Below are 19,024 nucleotides of genomic sequence, written 5' to 3'. Positions count from 1 at the left end.
CAGGTGCTTAGGCACGTGGACATCCTTCTTGACCACTGTGACTTCCTCTTTAAAAAGGAGTTCATAAATGGCAATCCGGTTTTTCTTAGGCATCAGCATTCTGGGGAGGAGCAGCCACTAAGGCGGCAGGGTGGCCCGGATGGGGGCCGATGGAACTCGAACTCCACCAGAATTTCTTTAATATTTTATATATATACATATATACACACACACATATCTATATACACACATATATATGTATATATGTGTGTATATACATATACATATATATATGTTGCTCGCCTATTTTTTTGTCTGTTCCCTTATGTACCGGGAGTGCCACGAGGACAGGGATTTGTGTTTTCCTCACCACTGTCTGGCTCATGCAGAGCACAGTCCTTGGCACACGGTAAACACGCTGAGGAGAACCTTTGGGACTAGCGGACTCTGAGCATCATTCCGCTGGGCCCAGAGGGGCCTCTGAAGGGACCCGCCTTGCCAGGCTCCAGCCCAAGGCCTAACGCATGCGCACCAGCTGGCCGGCTACTTTTTTCTTGACCGGCCAAGTGGCAGGGCGCCTGCGCGACCCAGTGCCCAGACTGACGGGAGCTGGAGATGGGGGAAGGGGAGGGGGTGGGGGGGGGGGGGTGGGAGGGGACAGCGGCGCCTGCGCAGTGAAGGAATGTAGGCGGGGCCTCCATGGCGCCTGCGCAGACGGCCACGGCGCCTGCGCAGACAGCCGCAGCCCTGCTGGGCGCGAAGGGGCTGGCCAAGGGCGGGGGCAGCGATGGAGGCTGGGCGGGTCGGGCAAGCGGCACCGCGGGGTTGGCTGCTTCCCTGAGGCCGGACTCAACGGGTCTCGGCTGAGCCACCTGGTGAGCTCACCGCCCAGCTCAAACGAGGAGCCTGCGAGGGAGCGATGCGGTGCCGCGGTAAGAGCCGCCGCCGGGTTCCCGCAGTGTTCGTTGGTGGGTTGGTTTATCGCTTCAGCGCAGCCCGCACGGCCGCGCCCGGGCGTCCCAGCAGGCCTCGCGCCTGCATCGTCCCTGCTCCTGGGCCCCTCCGGTGTGTCCCGCACCTGCGCCTTTCCCTTCCCGCGCCGTCCTCGTTCTGGGCTTCGGGGCTCCTGGGACAACCCGCAGGCTTCACCGCCGAGGCCCACGGGCCTTCGTCCGTTGATGTTGGGGTTCAGCTGGTTTGGGGATCCCGCTTGCGGCTTGTCTGTGTGCAGACAGACCGGGTGCGACCCTCGTGCTTGCCTTTCCGGTGCTCCGGTAGAGGCTGGGGCTACCGCCCCATCGCCCGGGTCCCTTGCCTGGGGCGGGGACAGCGTTGTTCGGTGGCCCCGAGGGCGCAGCGCGGAGGAGCAGGGGCCACAGGCGGCGGACCCTGGGCCTGCTGCGGGTGCTGCTTCTGCTGTGGCCGGCACCCCAGGCGGACGGAACCTCCTTTCTTTTTGAGACGTGGTTAATTGCATCAGGTTGGATGTGAATAATCCGGTACCTGTCTGAGGACGTTTTGCGTTTCCAGGAATTTGGTAATTGTATTACCTTAAGTAGTTAAGTCTAAGACATCATAGTCATGGCACGTTGGGCAAGCTGCCCTGGAGATGACGAAAAGAAATCAGTTTCCAGTAGTTTTAGCCCATTTACAGAACACGCAAAAATTCTGTGATCATTCAAATGCAGGGAACCGTGATTTGTTGATGTCCTTGATCATTTGTTCGAAGTACCCGAAGGGCGAGGGAAAGATTCCCATGAATACAGCCCAGGTGATTTCAGGGAACAGTGTTTTCTTTTGTCAAAAGAGCCTCTTAAGCCATTGATAATATTTCCCAAGCTTATAACAGATACAAGCCTTTAAAAAATGACATTTGCTGTCACCCAGTAGGACACATCTTGAGATGAAATCAGAGCTGTAGGCTTTGTAGACAACAGCAGTCATTTCTGGTGGCTTCGGGGAGTGAAGGGGGACTGCAATTTTGCCAATGTGGGTGATACCAAAGGGACTATAGTAATTTTTTCTTCGTAATTAAAAACCAGGCCAGGCGCGGTGTCTCATGCCTGTAATCCTGACACTTTGGGAGGCCGGGGCGGGCAGATCACCTGAAGTCAGGAATTCAAGACCAGCCTGACCAACATGGTGACACCCTGTCTCTACTAAAAATACAAAAATTGCGCTCCTGTAATCCCAGCTACTCAGGAGGGTGAGGCAGGAGGATCGCTTGAACCCAGGAGGCGGAGGTTGCAGTGAGCCGAGTTCGCGCCACTGTACTCCAGCCTAGGCGACAGAGCGAGGCTCCATCTCAAAAAAACAAAAACCAGACATAACAAGGCCGAGCACCCTGGCTCACGCCTGTAATCTCAGTAATTTGGGAGGCCGAGGCGGGCAGATCACCTGAGGTCAGGAGTTCGATACCAGCCTGGCCAACATGGTGAAACCAGGTCTCTACAAAAAATATAAAAATTAGCCAGGCGTGGTGGCACACGCTTGTGATCCCAGTGACTCGGGAGGCCGAGGCAGAAGAATTGCTTAGGAGGCGGAGGGTGCAGTGAACCGAGGTCTCGCCACTGCGCCGCACTCCAGCCTGGGTGACAGAGTGAGACTCTGTCTCAAAAATAAACAAACAAAAAAAGAGCTATTACAATATACATGTATGTTGTAAAATAACCAAACCAATATAGAAGGGTGTATAGTGAAAGGAGAAGTATTGTTGTGGGTAAAATTGTTTCTATGAATAAATGGCTGATCCAGTATTTTTTTCCTCCATAAAAACACCTTTTCCCCTTTGATTTAGTGTACACCACACAGAGTCGCTTAGCCGACTCAGTGACTTTTTTGATAGCTGGAGAATGCTTCCTAAGGGTTGCAGGTGTGTAGGGGTTTTCTTGACATTTTCAGTAAGAAAGTGAATGTTGTGCCATAGGAAAGCTTTATCACTGGTGCACGTTGGTAGCCAACCAAATAACGTTGAGTGTCAAGTACAGTATCTAGTGAGTGGAGAATAACTGTAATAATTACAATTACAGTTGTAGTTAAAGTGAAGTTTGTATCAAAATTTCTGTTTCAAAGGTGAACTTTTAGGGGGTGTATCTGCGGTGTTTCCTCCTCAGATGTGATTTCTCTGAAGCAGTGGTTCTCTATAATTGACTTGACACGCAGTGCATCTGATATTTCAAATGACTTAAGTGATAGTATCAAAATTACTATCATATACATATTTAAATCACATGACTAACCTGTGTGTGGTATTACACAAACTGCTCAGCTCAGTAAGGGAACAGAAATACGAAAAAAAGGACAATATTGGGAGTCTTTTATACAATTCAATTTATTCAATTGAAGGACTATCCTTTCTTTAAAAAAGTTCTGCTTTCTTGGTGTTAAAATAAAGCATCTCTTATGAAATGATGGTGATAGTAAATGGTGATATATGGTAAACGTAAATAGTAAATTCAAGGGTAGTTACTGTGATTTGTAAAAACAAAGAGAACCGAGAATCTCTTGTTTTGCTGCTGTTGTTAGGGAGTTCAGGAAAAAGTTCCTGGGGCTTTTGCTGTTAAGAAGATTCAAATATAGAATATTTCTTAAGAGTAAATATGAGTTTATTTTGAGGTCATTTGTCACAGTCTACTGAGAAATCCACTGAGAAAGCTGTTAAATTTGTGTGGCATTAAAGATGTTCCTATTCTGATCATTGTTAAATAGATCTTTTCTTATTAGATATAAAATGTCAGGAGATATTTTGTTTTGAGACAGAGTTTTGCTCTTGTTGCCCAGGCTGGAGTCTAATGGCATGATCTTGGCTCACTGCAACCTCCGCCTCCCAGGTTCAAGCGATTCTCCTGCCTCAGCCTCCCAGGTAGCTGGGATTACAGGCATGTGCCACCACCCCTGGCTGATTTTGTATTTTTAGTAGAGACAGGGTTTCTCCATGTTGGTCAGGCTGGTCTGGAACTCCCGACCTCAGGTGATCCGCCTGCCTTGGCCTCCCAAAGTGCTGGGATTACAGATACTAGCCACCTCACCGGGCCCCAGGAGATTTTTTTTGTATTGTGCCAACAAATAAGCCTAGGCAGGGAAATTCCTTCTGGTGGTTGGAATTGTTAGTATTGAATAGACTAGCTGCGAGGTAAAGAACCCCCATGGGGTTTTCCTTCAGCTCAGAAATCATTGTGACCTCAGTCTTTTACTGTGAAATAACATGACCCTTAAGAAAGTAGCCTTAAACAATGTATTTGGGGTATGTTGAGGGGGAGGGACAGTTATGATCTGTTCCAAAGTGAACATAACAGATGATCCCTGTGTCTGTGAAGCCTTTAAAATTTATAGTGCTCTTCTTCTGTTAATTTCAAGTAAGATTTAGAGTTATTGTGACATACTCTTAAAAATCCTGCAGTGTATCAAAAGGCACATTTTTAAAGCATCTTGAAATGAAATTAATAATGTAATATCTACTTCTTCAGAATAGTAGTTTTTACATTCTGAAGACTGACTGACTGACTGCTCTCAGCCACTTCTGAGTTCTCTATTTTCAAAGAATAATTTGGTAATTCCATAAAGGAAATCTGTAAATAAGAGAAGAGAGTGAATATCTTTTAACAGTGTTTTTCCTGATTTTTTCCAACATCTTCATTGTGGTTCTGTCCTTTATTTTTTGGTTAAATCCAGAGGTTTACTTCTGCCTGTATCTTTCCAAACTATTAATCTGTTCAAAATCACTCTCCCATTTAAACCCTTCAACAGCCCCACTACCTTCCTAATAAGGTCTCCTTAGCTTGGTATCCAGAACACTTCAATACTGGGCTTTGACCCCTGTTCTCCTTCCCTCACCTCTGTTTAGGTGCTTCACTGAGCTGCACCGAACAGCTCTTGGCCCCTTAAAATCTCTGCAGTCTCCTTGTCTCCCTCTGCTGGAATATTCTTCTCTCACTTCATCTGATGATTGCCTTCAAAACTCAGCTCATTTTCTTATTTCCTTGCCCTTTTCATGTCCCTTGTTTTCCTCTGATTAAATTAATGTTCCAAACTCAAAAGAAAAACAACTCAGCTCAGGCATCACCTTGCCTGGAAGGCTTCCCTAGTCCTCCTGCCTCCTGCAAACTTGTCTGGCACCCTGTGCGTTTGGGATTTGGCACACTATGTCTCGTCTGCGGCCTCCACTGGATGATGAGACCGTAAGTGTGTGGCTTGATGGAAAGTTGTTGACTCTGCTGGGGTGCTGGTACAGTGCTGGGCACGGCAGTGTTACAGAGGAAGTGAGCCACTTAGTTTCTGCCCTTAGGAGCCTTTATTCTAGTTGCAATTGACCCTGCCAGCTGTGAGACACCTCCCAGTAGTGCATACCAACTTTCAAAGTCTGTTTAATTGTATCTTAGTAGTCTGATTCCAATTTTATTTCTTGAAGGAGGGGAGTGTCTCTGATGTCTTATTTTGGCACCCAGAGACCAGGTAGGCATCATTTTTGTCCCAAATTGTGGAAGGAATGTACATTTGGCACAGATTACTTCCCTTTTTTCTCTTGTACACCTTTCACCTTTTTTTGTTTTTTTTTTTTGTTTTTTTTTTTTTGAGTTTGATGTGTTTGGACAGTAAGGGTTTAAGAGATTAAGATTAAATTTCAACTTTGTCTATTGTGCATATAGCCTAAGGAAAACAAAAAGTTAAAGAGGAAAAATGCATTGCCTCTAAAAAGAAGACTCATTATTCAACTTTTTAAATTTTTAATTGTTTTCAGAGACTGGGTCTCACCCTATCACCCAGGCTGGAGAGGTGATCACAACTCACCGTAGCCTTGAACTCCTGGGTTCAAGCGTTCCTCTTGCCTTAGTCTTCTCACTACCTGAGACTGCAGGCCCGCACCAGCACACCTGGCTAATTTTACAAAAATTGTTTTGGAGAGATGTGGTCTTGCCATCTTGCCTAGGCTGGTGTGGAACTCCTGGGTTCAAGCAAACCTCCCGCCTTGGCCACCCTAAGTGTTGGGATTACAGGCGTGACCCATTGTGCCCAGCCTAAACTTTTTTTTTTTTTTTTAATGCTGAGCTGTACACAGAAGAAAGTAAAGGTCTTGGTCAAGCCTAGGAAAGAAGTATGCAAAGAAACTGGTGGCAGGCTGGATGTGGGCATATTTCAGGGCTTTGGGAGGTGAAGAGGAGAGGATTGCTTGAGGCCGAGAGTTCGAGACCAGCCTGGGCAACATAACGAGACCCTGTCTGTACAAATAAACATTTTATAATTAGTCAGGTATATGTACCCTAGAACTTAAAGTATAATAAAAAAATAAAATAAAATTAGCCAGGTGTGGTGGTGTGCACCTGTAGTCTCAGCTACTTGAGAGGCTGAGGCAGGGGGATCTCCTGAGTCCAGGTGTTTGAGGCTGCAGTGAGCTAGGATCACACCACTGTTCTCCAGCCTGGGCTACAAAGAGAGACTCTGTCTCTAAAGAAAAACATACTGGTGGCATTGTCAAGATTTGTCAAGAAATTGCCATTATACTGGGCCCAGTGGTGCACACCTGTAGTGCCAGCTTTTCAGGAGGCTGAAGTGGGAGAATCTCTTGAGCCTAGGAGTTTGAGTTCAGCTTGGGCAGCATTGCAAGAGCCCAGTCTCAAAAATATTAGGTCAATAACGTTTATTTTAAGTAAGAAAAAGAAATATCTGCTAAAATTTAAAGCTGTTCTATTCTTCCTCTCTCTCTTCTAGTGTTCTTGGGGAAGATCCCGACTAAGCCATTTTCCAGTGGCACCTCTTCCACCATGAGTTCCTGAGGCAGTCTGATGGGGCTACTTTATTCCAGAACAATCACAGTGAGACCTTTTCTCCCAATAAATGCCCCTTTTCTCTCTTTAATATATTCTCTTGCTTACAAAACACTGGTGTCTCCTTATCATGGTTTGGTTCTACCCCACTGGGCCCAAGAATTCTTGCCCAGGAGCAACTGAATTTTCTTCTTGCTTGCTTTTTAAAACTTTGGTGGGGTAGAGCCAATTTTAAATCTTCTGATCCATCTTTTCATTGTTTTTCTCGCCCTTCTGCATTTTCTGCAAATTCCGTTGAATCACTGCAGTTACTTAGGTTTGCTTCGTCTCCCCCATTACAAACTACTTGCTGGATTTTTCAACCCTAGTTCCCTCCTTTTTATGATTTATGCTCGTTTCTTTGTACAATTCGTCTTGCTCCATCTCCCAACTCATGGCCTCTGGCCCTGGATTATTGTTTTAGTCTTTTATTTTTTGTCATCTTCTACCTCAACACATCTTCCTCTCCCAGTCTCCTGTACCCTATCACCAAGGTTGTCATTAACCTTTCATATTATTCCTCATTATCCATGTATTCATTTGCAAATAAGCGTATATTAACAAAATCGTAGGTTTATGGAGATATAATTCACATACCTTAAAATTCAGGCTTTTAAAGTGTACCTTTCATGTGGTTTTTGGTATATTCACAAAGTTATGCATTGATCACCACCATCTGATTCCATAACATGTTCAATACCTCAAAAAGAAGTCTGTACTCATTAGTAGTCATTTCACATTCACCACTCCCTCTGGCTCTGGGCAGTCACTGATCTTTGTGTCTCTATGGATTTGCCTAGTCTAGGTATTTTTATGTAAATGGAATCATACAACATGTGACCTTTTGTTTGGCTTTTTTCATTTAGCAAAATGTTATCAAGGTCTATCCCTGTTGTAGCATGTATTAGCACTTCATTTCTTATATGGCTGAATGATAGTTCATACTTTATTTGTCCATCAGTTGATGAATATTAGCATTTTTGCCACTTTGGGCTATTATGAATAATGCTACTGTGAACAAGTGTGTACAAGTTCCTCTGCAAATTTTTGTGTGGACATATCCTTTCAGTTCTCTTAGGTGTATATCTGGGAGTTGAATTGCTGGGTCGTGTAGTAGCTATGTTAAACATTTTGAGAAACTGCTAAAATGTTTTCCAGAGCTGTACCATTTTACATTCTGTGTATGAGGATTCCACGTTCTCCACTTCCTCACCAGTGTATGGATTTGGGGGTATACTTTTTAAAAAGTGGGATTAGGCTGGGCACAGTGGCTCACACCTGTAATCCCAACACTTTGGGAAGTTGAGGTGGGAGGATCTCTTGAGCCTAGTAGTTTGAGACCAGCCTGGGCAACATAGGGAGACCCTGTCTCTACAAAAAATAATTTAAAGTAAATTAGCTGGGCGTTGTGGCACACACCTGTAGTCCCAGCTACTTGGGAGGCTGAGGTGGAAGGATTCCCTGAGCCCAGAAGTCTGAGGTTGCAGTGAGTCATGATGGCAGCACTATACTGTAGCCTGGGTGTCAGAGGAAGACTCCATTTCAAGGGAAAAAAAAGCGGGATGATATTTTTGACAGTTTTCTTCTTGTTTTCTTGACTTCATACTTCTGGAAATTCCATTAAATTAGCTGGTAACCCTCTAACTCGTTGTGTTTCATGGCTGCATAGTAATATTGCATAATATAAATATACCATTCATTCATCAAAGTTAGCAGATATTGACTGTTAGATACCAGGCACTGCTCTAAGTATTGAACAAAAACACACGAAAGCTTTTGCATTCTTAAGAGTTTATTTTCCAATGGAGGGGGTGGAGGAAGGTAAGAATTGAGGAAATAAATTAATTACATATATAGCATAGGGTTTCACCAGTGAGTGCAGCTTGAATCGTTGGCAGCTTTCTTAGTGTAAATAAAGTACTAAAGACAAAATTACTCTAAATGGCTTACTTAAATTACTGTAGTCGGTATTACTATTACTCACTTTGCCGGTGAAAGTGGAAACACCATCGTAAAATGAAAAATAGGAAACAGCTGGTCAATGTGGATCTGGAGTTTTTCTAGGACATAAACTGATGAGCTAGAAAAGTAAATGTGTCAGTCCTTGGTAGCAAAGTTTGTCCGTTTATAAATTTTCTCTAAATCCTCTTAATTAGTGATTAATAGACACTCTTCACAAAAGGATGAGGGAGGTATATGTGTATGTGATGAAAGGTTCTGAAGGATGCAACTGAGCGTACTTTGGGGGACATGGCAAAACTTCCAGGCCCATTCAAGAGTCTTGTTTTCTCCCTGAGCTTTTATGTGTTTATTATATTGCCCTATTGATTATTGAGATTGTGCCTTACAGTAAAACCTGCTTTAAATTGTTGACACTATAATTTAAAATAATCTGGGTCACCTAGAGTGGTTAAGCCTGGAAGAAAAGGATGTCCTTCCTGCCAGGGCAGATTGTATATAGATATGCAACCTGGTTGCGCCTGTGCTAACCCCTACTCTGTTAGGCCTAGAGGTATGCAGTTAAACGTTTCTGTTCTGTTTTTTTTTTTTTTTTGAGACGGAGTCTCACTCTGTTGCCCAGGCTGGAGTGCAGTGGCATGATCTCGGCTCACTGCAACCTCTGCCCCTCCAGGTTTAAGCTATTCTCTGCCTCAGCCTCTGCAGTAGCTGGGATTATAGGCACGTGCCATCACGTCTGGCTAATTTTTTGTATTTTTAGTAGAGACGGGGTTTCACCATCTTGGCCAGGCTGGTCTTGCACTCCTGACCTCATGATCCACCAGCCTCAGCCTCCCAAAGTGCTAGGATTATAGGCATGAGCCACTGTGCCCGGCCTTTGTTCCCATTTTTTAAAAAAATTTGACTTTGTTTACTTTTTATTTTATTTTTATTTAGAGACAGGGTCTCACTATTTTGCACAGGCTGGTCTCAAATTCCCGGGCTCAAGTGATCCTCTTGCCTCGGCCTCCCAAATGCTGGGATTACAGGCATGAGCCACTGCACCTGGCCTTAACTTTGAAATGAAGTTAGAAATGCACATTTTATTATATTATTATTATTATTATTATTATTATTATTTTAGAAACACATCTTGCTCTGTTGCCCAGGCTGGAGGGCAACAATGGTGCAATCACAGCTCACTGCAGCCTCCACCTCCTGAGCTCAAGTGATTTTCCTGCCTCAGCATCCTGAGTAGTTGGGACTACAGGTACTCATCACCACAGCTAATTTTTATTTTTGTAGAGACAGGGTCTCACTATGTTGCCCAAGCTGATCTCACACTCCTGGGCTCAAGTGATTCTCCTGCCTCGGTCTCCTAAAGTGCTAGGATTATATGTGTAAGCCACTGTGCCCAGCCTAGAAATGCACGTTTTAGACACACATTTACTCAACTTTCCTCTTGCCTGCCCAGGACCATCCAACTGTATTTTTGTGCCTCAGAGTCCTTTCACATGTTTTGCTTTTACTGGGAACTCATAGGCAGTAAGATCAAATGCTGACCTTTGAGGCATCTACACACTTCCAAAACCTGCTTCCTCTCTCATTTGCCACTTTATTTATTTATTTTTTGAGATGGAATCTCACTCTGTTGCCCAGGCTGGAGTTCAGTGGCACAATCTCGGCTCACTGCAGCCTCTGCCTCCTAGGTTCAAGTGATTCACCTGCCTCAGCCTCCTGAGTAGCTGGGATCACAGGCAAGCGCCACCACACCCAGCTAATTTTTAAATTTTTTGGTAGAGATGGGGGTTTCACCATGTTGACCAGGCTGGTTTCGAACTCCTGACCTTGGCCTCCCAAAGTGCTGGGATTACAGGCCAGAGCCACCATGACCATCCTCATTTGCCACTTTAAATTGGAGGAGATGAAAAAATTATGTATCCTCAAAAGCTCAGGGTTTCCTATTTGGGACTTCAGTTACAGAGATTCATTTTTTTACTTCCAGGCTGGGTGTAGTGGCTCACACCTGTAATCCCAGCACTTTGGGAGGCCAAGGAGGGAGGACTGCTTCGAGTTCAAGACCAGGAGTTCAAGACCATCCTGGGCAACATAGTGAGACCTCATCTCTACTAAAAATTTAAAAAAAAAAAAAAAATTAGGCATGGTGGCACTCGCCTGTGATCCCAGCTACTCAGGAGGCTGAGGTGGGAGGATCCCTTGAGTCTAGCAGATTGAGGCTGCAGTGAGTTGTGATTGCACCACTGTGCTCCAACCTGGGTGACAGAGTGAGACCCCATTTCAAAACAAACAAACAAACAAACAAAAATATCTGTTTCCAAATGGCACGCAAGGAAGGTAGTAATCCCTGAGTGTTAAGCCAGCAGATGTTGCCACTTCATTTTGTGTGCTAACTCAACAGATCAAGACACCTGATGAGTTGAGGTGTTCAAGGTAAAGCTCTGCTATGCCCCCTCCTTCATAGGCTGTTCTGCTTGGGCCTCCCAGTGATGGAGGACTACCTCTTTGCTTGCTAGAGTCTCTATAGTTTTCTTTTCTTTTGTTTTTTGGGTTTTTTTAATTTTAATTTTTATTTTTTTGGAGACGGAGTCTCGCCCTGTCGCCCAGGCTGTGGCACCATCTCGGCTCAGTGCAACCTCTGCCTCCTGGGTTCAAGCGATTTTCATGCCTCAGCCTTCCAAGTAGCTGGGATTACAGGCATGTGCCACCATGCCCGGCTAATTTTTTGTATTTTTAGTAGAGATGGGGTTTCACTGTGTTGGCCAGGCTGGTCTTGAACTCCTGACCTCATGATCTACCCACCTCGTCCTCCCAAAGTGCTGGGATTACAGGCGTGAGCCACTGGGACCGGCCTGAAGTTCAATATTTGCATACTTTTGTCTTTGGCTTGAGAGTTTGAGGATTTATGGTCAAAATACTACCGTGTTGAAAAAATACTTGGGTCGTGTTGTTCATTTGAAATACGGTTAGTCTGTTTGTTCCTATCCTATTCCATTTTAGGTTTCTCCTATCTTTATTTAAATTTTATTTATTTGTTTATTTTCAGCATATGAAACACTAACATGGCTCCACGAGTCAGAACTATATGAGAAGATATGTTCAGAAAAGTGCCCCTCCCCTCCCCTGTTCCCTCTTACGCAGTTCCCACCCATCCCAGAGGTTAACAGGCAATTTAGTTTTTGTTTATTCTTCTCATGTTTCTTTTTGCATAAATGAGCAAATACACATTTTTTACTTCCTTTTTTACACAAGGTGGCAAAATATATTCTTTTGCACTCTGTTAATCTTTTCACTTAATGTACTCTAGAAATCTCTCTCCATACCAATTGGTAGCAGTCTTTCTTATTTTTTGTTGCTGTTTAATACCTCATTGTATTCACTAAAGTGTACTTCATATGCTTTCCTGCATATATATAGGCATTTAAGGCGTACCAGTATTTTGCAATAAAAAACAATGCTGCAGTGAATAATTAGCCATGTGCATATGTATTTTTGTATTATTGGAGGTGTATCTTCAGGTTAAATTCCTAGAAGTGAAGTTGCTGGGGAGAAGGTAAATACATGTGTAACTTTGTTAGATATTGCATGATTCCTTTCATAAGGCTTATGTCAAGGTGCATCCCGTCAGCAACTAAGGAGAGTGCCTGTTTCCCCATATTCCTCCCAAAAGAGCATGTGTACCAATCTGTCAGGTGACAAGTGCTGCTTAATTTGCATTTCTCTCATTATGAGTTAGGTTGATCATCATTCTCTCTCTCTCTCTCTCTCTCTGTGTGTATGTGTGTGTAAACTGATGGTGTGATTCATTCATTTTGTTCATTTTTCTGTCTTTTTTTGGTCTTTTCCCCCTCAATTTTAAAGCATTCTGTGTTAGGGACCTTAACCATTTGTTTGTGAGATATTGCAAATAGACTTTCCCAGTTTTTTACGTTTTAAAATTCTATTTATGATGGTTTTTTGGTCGTACAAAACATTTTAACTTTTTTTAATTAAAAGGATTTTTTATTTTTAAGATTTTAATTTTTATGTAGTCACATCGATCAAGTCTTTGTTTTACAATTTTAGATTTAAAATCATAGTTAGAAAACCTTGGACTTTATGTTTGATACGGTGTGAAATAGGTCTCAGCATTTATTTTTGCCCCCTTGGTGTATGCACTTGACCTAGCACCATTTTCTGCAAAACTCTTGTTTTCTCCCTTGCTGCCTTGGTTATAAATCAAGTGTCTATAAATATGCAGTTTCCTTATGGACTCTGTTTCACTAGTTTATTCTTGTTCCAGCGCTATACTGTCTTAATTATTATAAGTGCAAAGTTTATGATTTGGTGCCCTTATGTATATTTAACTTTGTCATTAGCCAAAGGCAAATTGTAACCAGAGAAGTGTGATGAGTAGTCCACTTTGACATGACAATGTAGGGTGGTTTTCAATGTAATTATTATCAAATGGAAGAATTTAACTTATGGAGGAAGAAAGATTAGTTCAAAGATAATTTTACTTTTATTAGCAGGATACAAAACAAAACTGAAAATATAAGAATGTGTTGAGTTTATTTACTGGCTAATAGAGGAGGGACAAATTGGCAGGAAAGTGGCATGACTTTCATTGTGTGACTTCGGCATCATAGTTGATGGCCAGTTTTTGTGAACAGAAACAAGTCTTAAAAGTATGAACAGGCCCAGGCATGGTGGCTCACACTTGTAATCCCAGCAGTTTGGGAGGCCGAGGTGGGCAGATCACTTGAAGGCCAGGAGTTCGAGACCAGCTTGGCCAACATGGCAATACCCCATCTCTACTAAGAATATAAAAATTAGCTGAGCGTGGTGGCGCATGCCTGTAGTCCTAGCAACTCAGGAGGCTGAAGTGGGAGAATCACTTGTACCCGGGAGGTGGAGATTGCAGTGAGCCGAGATCATGCCAGTGCACTCCAGCCTCAGTGACAGAGTGAGACTTTGTCTCAAAAAAAAAAAAAAAAAAAAGAATATGAACAGTCCTTGAAATTAATGCAGTATTTCCCTCTCTTTTTATGTATTCTAGATTTCATAATGTAACAGCCCTTAATTACCAGAGTTGAATTCTGTTTAATTCATTGAAAATATTTATTCCTTTTTCTGCCTCTTTTTTTGGGCGGCGGGTGGGGACAGGGTCTCACTCTGTTGCCTAGGCTGGAGTACAGTGGCGTGATCACAGCTCAGTGCAGCTTTGACCTCCTGGGCTCAAGCGATCCTCTCACTTCAACCTTCCCAATAACTGGGACTACAGGCATGTGCCACTTTGCCCAGGTAATTAGTTTTTAAATTTTTTGTAGAAATGGAATCTCCCTATGTTGCCCAGGCTGGTGTTGAACTCCTGGGCTCAAGTGATCCACCTCGGCCTCCCAGAATGCTAAGATTACAAGCATGAGACACTGTGCCCAGCCTTTTCTGCCTCTTTTTAACCTAATGGTACTGTATTAGAACTTTGATAATTGAATAACAGAAATATGCTCCATATGGAGTCACTGACATTTAGAACTGGAAGACACTTTAGAGATTAGTTACTTATGAAGTATCTTAACTAGTAGAAATGAATTCCGTTTGATTATCCGAGAGAGGGCATGGTTCCAGATAGAAGATAGTGTAAATCAGTTGGCTAACTCATGCCAAAGAGAGAAAACTTTTGGGTTCTTTTGTTAAAAAGTAGTTTTTCTCTTTTTTTCCCCCACATATCTTTAACTGCTCTGTGTTCCCTTCATTTCTAGGAGAAGTAAAAACGTTTCTTCACTACTTTTTAGAATAATAAATTTACAGCCGATTTATTATCCATAGTGTTTTTTTAAGGCTCATGGTTTTTAAATTGCCTTTATAAAATATAAATAGTGCATAGTCTTTCTCACGTAATAACGATCATTTAGACAGCAGAACCCTTTCTCAAACTGTAAAGTCTCTAGTTTTTTATTAATATATTATGCATGTTTTAGAAAATATCTCCTTTCAATTGTGACTAAAATTTGATTACTACAGAATTATAAGGTAAAAAAGATAAATTTCAGAATAAATTCTTTTAGATACTGGCCTCATCATGGAATCACTTTAGAGCAGTGAAGATTATTTGACTCTCAATGATATTTCTTTCTAGAAATTGCAAGATGACACTTCCTGTGGCATTATAGGACTTTCCCAAGATATCATGTGCTATCCCCCATCATCTGAATCTGGCATATGTGGACACATAGCAGGCTTCCATAAAGTCTTTGATTACATGTACGATTTTATTATTTTAAAAAGAAGTAAGTGATTGTTTATAAACCTATAAAGAAGTTCTGTTTCTGTAGCACAGTATGGTGTGCTGCTTACTACCTGTCAGATAGTTTTGGTAATAGGGCTCTTGAACTTAGTATAAAAGTCATGAGCTTTGTTGAGTCCCAAAATATCTAATCTTGCTTGATCTAGTAAATTTGTTTTTATTTTCTGTTGCTTCTAGACCAAGAGCAGTGATGACCTTTTAGCTGGAATGGCCGGAGGGGTAACGGTGACTAATGGTGTTAAAGGAAAGAAAAGCACCTGCCCATCTGCAGCACCTTCAGCATCTGCCCCTGCCATGACCACCGTGGAGAACAAATCCAAGATTAGCACAGGTATTGGTGACATTCAGTCTGAGACTTCAACTGCTTTTTTGTTTGAATAGGCAGGATGCATTGGTGTTTACAGTGTTCCATCTAATTATAGGAAATTTTAGACATACAAAAGTAGATGGATTGATATTTCAACCCAATACGCTCATCACCGTTATCAACTCACAGCCAGTTGTAACTCCTGATACCCACTGTTCCCTCATTATTTTGAAGCAGATTCTGCACATCATATCATTTCATCCATAAATACTTTATTATCTTGGAAAGAGAAAGATTCTTTTTTTTTTTTTTTTTTTTTTTTTTGAGACGGAGTCTTAGTCACACAGGCTGAAGTGCAATGGCCCGATCTTGGCTCACCACAACCTTCGCCTCCCAGGTTCAAGTGATTCTCCTGCCTCAGCCTCCTGAGTAGCTGGGATTACAGGCATGCGCCACCATGCCTGGCTAATTTTTGTATTTTTAGTAAAGATGGGGTTTCACCATGTTGGTCAGGCTGGTCTCGAACTCCTGACCTCATGATCTGCGTGCCTCGGCCTCCCAAAGTGTTGGGATTACAGGCATGAGCCACCACACCGGGCCTAGGAGAAGGATTTTTTTTTTTTTTTGAGATGGAGTCTTGCTCTGTCACCCAGACTGGAGTGCAATGGCACGATCTCGGCTAACTGCAAGCTTCACCTCCTGGGTTGATGCCATTCTCCTGCCTCAGCCTCCCAAGTAGCTAGGACTACAGGTGCCCATCACCAAGCCCACCTAGTTTTTTTGTATTTTTAGTAGAGACAGAGTTTCACCGTGTTAGCAAGGATGGTCTCGATCTCCTGACCTCGTGATCCGCCCGCCTCAGCCTCCCAAAGTGCTGGTATTACAGGCATGAGCCACCGCACCCGGCCAGAGGATTGTTTTAAAAATATAATCATAATACCATTATCAGTCCTTGAAATAACTGATAATCATTCCTTAAATCATAACTTATTCAATAAGTATTTAAATTTCTAACAGTCTTATAAATATTTTTGTTTTATTTACTGTCTATTTTTATATTTGGATCAGGACTCATGTAGGTCCATATATAATTGGCTGATGTCTCTCTTAAATCTTCTTTTTTAAAATCTATGGGTTTATCCTGATTCTTGTAGTTTAATTTTTGTGGAAGCTGGTCATATGAGCTGTAGAGTTCTGAGTATGTGGATTTTTTATATCGCAATATCTCCATGATGTTTTTGCCCATCACCCTTTATTCTCTGTATTTATTGTAAATGGCATTGGAGCCTTATGGGACAGATTCAGGTCCCCTGTCCCCCTATTTTGAAAACAAAACAACCAAAATACAAGACTCCTTCATAGGTGGTGGTGTGTCCACCCATCAGGAAACACATAGTTTCTGATTGTCCCTCTTCAAATGATGTTAGAAGCCTCTGATGATCAGTGCCTAGATCCATTCATTCTAATTCTGCCATCTTTCTTCATTCAGTAACAGGTATTTGTTTCTAGATTCGATGGAGTTGATAAATTAATTTATCCTACAGTCCAAGGAGTAATGCTCTCATATTTTACTTCTTACATTTATAGAAAAAGAACTTTAAAACTTCTAGTAAACATAAGATCAAGTGTTTGTAATAAAGCTTATGAAGGCAAATTGTAAAAATTACATCAGATCCTTTTCTGTCATCGTAATTTAGGCTCTTAGCCCCTCTTGTGTGTATTAGACTTTTCTAGGCCAGGATTACCTACTGTCTTCATTTTTGCTTTGGCTTTATGCAGATTCTTCCTTCCATTTCAGATTGGGCCCCCCTGTTAATGATAATAGGTGTGATTAACAAGAAGGAATATTGAAGTCTTTGCTTTGTGATTTACAGGCATGATTTCATTTTATCCTCACTGTAGCCCTGTGAGAACTAGTATCTTCATTTTAGAGATGAGAAAGCTTAAGTGTCTTGGCCAAGGCCATGCATTCATTTGCTCAGTAAATATTTATTGGGGACCTATTTTGACAAGGCCACAAGGCCGGTGGTGAGGCAAGGTCTTTACTCCCAAGCCTGGGGTCATCACCACATTTAACATTGTAGCTTATGTGGTAGGAAGGAAATTAAATACTCTTGCCATTTGCATGTCTTCCTGTTTCCTGCCTTTAGAATTGTACTGGGAGAGATTCCATGTGTTTGTATACTTAGTTTCTTGCTGACTGATGCTACCTGACCTCAGGATTCAGTTATCACCTCTCTGGATTAGCTGCCCCAGTATGGCTTTGTACGTTTATTTTATTTTGCTGGGGATGTCATAACAAAATACCACAGACTGGATGGCTTAAACCACAGAAATTTATTTTCTCAAATCTGGAGGCCAGACTGAGATGGGGGTGTTAGCAGATTTACTTTCTCCTGAGATATCTTTTTTGTCTTGCAGATGGCTGCCTTCTCTGTGTCTTCACTGGTTCGTCCCTCTGTGTGTGTGTCCTCATCTCCTCCTCTTACAAGAACACCAGTCGCGTTGGATTAGGGCCCACCCTAATGACTTCATCTTACCTTAATTACCTCTTTAACTTCATTATCCTGTCTCCAGGTGCAGTCACATTTGAGGTTTTGGGGTTAGGGCTTCAACATATTAATTTTGTGTGTTTTGCGGGGGCACAGTTCAGCCTATAACAACATCCTTATTCTTCAGTTCATCTGCTCTACCTTTACCTCCTCTAGTTACTTTCCTAAGACTGTTTGATTTCCGTGTATCAATTCACTTGTCTTTACCTCAGATTATTCTGTCTACTCATTACAGTAATCCAGAGAGGAATTTTTCTTCTTTTATCTTTCAAACATGAACAGACTTTCTCTTTTGTAAGGATTTCTGATTTAGATAAGGATGCGGTACCACTTACAGAACTAGGGAAAGGAATTAATGTTGGGGAAAAAAGTTACCCCAGCCAGGTGCGATGGTGCACGCCTGTAATCCCAGCACTTTGGGAGGCCAAGGTGGGCGGATCACTGGAGCCTAGGAGTTCAAGACCAGCTTGGGCAACATGCCCAATGTGGTGAAACCCCGTCTCTACAAAAAATACAAAAATTAGCTGGGTATGGTGGCGTGTGCTTGTAGTCCTAGCTACTGGGGAGGCTGAGGTGGGAGGATCACCTGAGCCTGGGAGGTAGAGTTGCCGTGATCTGTGATGGCACAACTGCACTCTAGCCTGGGTGACAGAGCCTCAAAAAAAAAAAAAAAAAAAAAAAAGAGTTATGCCATCTTTTTCCATTTTTGGCCTCCGTATACAGTTATTTCTCCCAGTCTGATTACTTTTGCCTTTCATATCTGTCACAGATTTCTTGCCTCTTCTGTGTTCTTAATTATTAATAAATACAGAGCAATACTCCGTCTCAAATAAATAAATAAATGTACACCTGTAATCCTAGCACTTTGGGAGGCTAAGACAGGTCAGTCACCTGAGGTCAGGAGTTTGAGACCAGCCTGACCAATATGGCAAAACTCCATCTCTACTAAAAATACAAAAATTAGCCGGGCGTTTTGACATGTGCCTGTAGTCCCAGCTACTTGGGAGGCTGAGACAGGAGAATTGCTTGAACCCAGGAGGTGGAGGTTGCAGTGAGCCAAGATCTCGCCACTGCACTTCAGCCTGGGTGACAGAGTGAGACTCTGTCTCAGAAGGAATAAATAAAATACAAAATAAAAAAAAAA

The 19,024-nt window shown here is 42.6% G+C and overlaps 1 long non-coding RNA gene across 1 annotated transcript; it reads left to right on the top strand.

Moving 5' to 3' along the window:
• Positions 1–693: 693 nt before the first annotated feature.
• On the top strand, positions 694–19,024 carry LOC103888928 (uncharacterized). The gene is made up of 4 exons (XR_008517564.2): positions 694–911; positions 6,685–6,788; positions 15,199–15,352; positions 17,750–19,024. It is a non-coding gene; the product is annotated as an uncharacterized LOC103888928 (long non-coding RNA).

This window comes from Pongo abelii, chromosome 23, assembly GCF_028885655.2.
Source record: "Pongo abelii isolate AG06213 chromosome 23, NHGRI_mPonAbe1-v2.0_pri, whole genome shotgun sequence".
Taxonomy (NCBI): domain Eukaryota; kingdom Metazoa; phylum Chordata; class Mammalia; order Primates; family Hominidae; genus Pongo; species Pongo abelii.
Note: the sequence above shows the minus strand (reverse complement) of the source record. Positions and strands in the feature narration are given on the sequence as shown.